We start from the raw sequence: 2,825 nt of genomic DNA, 5'->3' as shown, positions 1-2,825 counted from the left end.
CACAACTGAATTAGCCTACTCCGCATTAAGCATCATGGAGAGACCATGCACCTTTGCTACTGCACAGTAGCACTGGCTACTATGCATTTAGTTAGTACCTCGTATTAGAGGTACTAAACTTAATGTGCAGTAGCAAAAGTGCATTTAATGCACATGTAGATGCGTCCTATATGGACTTAAAAAATTCTGATCTGTCAGTCCCATCTTTGCCATTGGTTAATTATGTGATCATGGGCAAGCCTCTTAATCTTTCCAATGTCAGCCTACCTGTTAGTAAGATAGATTTACGTATGATTTTTACCTATAAATTTAATGGGAGGGATAAATTCTCCTGAGTGATCTGGGTTCCTCTGTCCCCATGGAAGGGTAGCTTGACTGTAACAGAGAACAATGACAAGAGGCTTTTTCATTGCTGATGAGTCTGAATTTTCTCTTAATTTAATCTCATTGCATCTACAGATCTTTAAAATACACTAAATATTCAGATTCAGACTCCTTGATATTTGCATCCTTCAAACACTTTTTGTAGACAATTGTCATCTTCCTTGCCACTTAGCCCAGCTGTGCCCATTCAGCACTTCAGTTTCATATTGAAAATTGGAAGAATTAGTGATGGTTTCTAGGAATTTTCTCCAGAAATTGTTTAATCATCAGTGATCAAATACTTGGTAAATGCTGTCCTCACCCCCACTAAAAATATACAATTTCATTTATAGGGCCTTAAAAAAAAATCTTCAGAGACTGAAAGGTCTGTGTAGCACCTGACTTAGAGGCTGAGGAGTGAATGCAGCTATAAGGAGAGATTTATGTGTCTAAACTCTCTCAAGTCTAATACCAGCTCCAAAGCATGGTGTTTTGCTAACTGGCAAATGTAGGTTTAGACATGGATTGCAGAAGGTAAAGCATTAAGGTCCTATCTACCATCATCTGGAAAATCACATTCACACTTCTAAAGCCAAAACTAGGTCCAAACCTAGTTTAAGAACACCTGTTCTTAAACACAAGTTTGGGAGAGAGTTGTGGTCCAACAATTTCTCTAGGTGGCACAGATATGACCACTTTGTGCTGTGACACGTGGTCTTCCAGGTAATGAAGTAAACAGAGGGAGAGCCCCACACATGAAGCCTGTTGAATAAAAAGGAAGGATAAGGTAACAACATAAGACAAAACTGAGTGTGATGGGCCTCTTGGCTGGAATCAGTGGACATATAACAAGAGACGTTGTGTGTTATCTTGCTGCAAAAGACACACAAAGGCAGAGGATGCAAGCACGTCAAAGATATATTGACTTCAGAAGAACTGAAGATTTATGATAGCTTCACGTGCAAGTGAATGCTGTGGTTAAGACTGGACTACAGTAACTGTGATAAGGGCCACTATCTTAAACTTTTTGACGTTCTCCTCTTCATCTATCTGGTCTCCATTCAGTGATGAAACAGAGTGGTGTTTTTTCATGGAAAATGTGGACAAAATAAATACTTGTAGTTGTTTAAGTTGAGAAAAGACTTTCCACCCTCCCTGTAGCCAGGATTGCTATGGTCTTTTCCACACACAACTAAAAGCAATAGTTAAAATCTTGACACATATGTGATCATGGATATTGAACAATTAAGTGCAATAAAAAATAGAAGTTATGAACACTTAAAATGTGTACACCAAGGATGTATAATACTCAACTGTGTTAAGTTTGAGAGTTCATACCTGTAGCAGCATCTGTCTCTGCACTTTTATCTTTGTATGTCCCCAGTCATCCTTCAGGATTTGAACTGGCTTAAAAGTTTAGATGTTTTAAAGTGCTTTTTTCACATAAGTTGTTTAGGGACTTTTTTTGCCTGTAATGAGTAAAACAAAAATCTTACAAGCCTTTATTTCTTTGAAAATTAAATGATAAAATTCTGAATTCATACAGTTGCACATAGTTTAATAAAAATTAACAAAGTCAAGAAAGGGATTATCGGGGGATCCAGTGGGAAGGGTAAGTTAGCCCAGCTGCATGGCCACAATATTTTCTATGCCTACTTTGTTTACTAAAAGGAGGAAAGTTTGCCTATCCCTATAGCTAAATATGTCGTAGTCTAAATGTATGTAGTCTAAATGTATGAGCAATACAACATGCACGTGTGTTACCACTAAAAAAATTAACATTTGCATTTCCTGATAATTTATCTGATATGTTAACTGTGTAATCTTAACAGTCTAGTACAGCCTTGATTCAGCTAAAAATGTAAGAAAGTCAGTGGGACTTCAGTACATGCTTGTGCTTTGCTGAATAGGGATGGAGCAAAGCAGGTGTTTAGGTACCTTGTTGAACCCTGTGTAATGCAGCATTTTAGCTCACAGTGGCCACGTCTACATGGGACGCTTACTGCACAGTTGTTACTGTGCAGTCATTTAGTACCGGTATAAATAAGTACTAAATAGGCAGAGTTACTGCACAGTAGTGTCACTGAATGGCTTTTAGGTGATGCTGACTGTGCAGTAGCTCATTACTACTGCGCAGTAATATCAGGTCATGCTTACTGTGCAGTCGCGTCGTGTAGCAGGATTAATGAGCTACTGCACAGTCAGCTTCTCGTGTAGACATGGCCAGTGTAAAATGTTTGCAGAACATACCTAACCAGGAATGATCGCTTCAATCCTCCTCTGGTGTTTACCATGTGCTCTGATACTAGCTGAGCCCTTACTGGAAGAGTGTGCAGAAGTTAACAGCTGCAATGCTAACATTCTCCATTGCAGGCAATACATTGTATGAAACATGTCTGCATCATTAACCTTCATCTTTTCATTGTAGCTCCCCCCCTCCCCGACTCTAAAACTTTCATTTA

Source organism: Alligator mississippiensis, chromosome 11 (genome assembly GCF_030867095.1).
Source record: "Alligator mississippiensis isolate rAllMis1 chromosome 11, rAllMis1, whole genome shotgun sequence".
NCBI classification, from domain to species: domain Eukaryota; kingdom Metazoa; phylum Chordata; order Crocodylia; family Alligatoridae; genus Alligator; species Alligator mississippiensis.
This window is presented reverse-complemented; position numbering follows the sequence as displayed.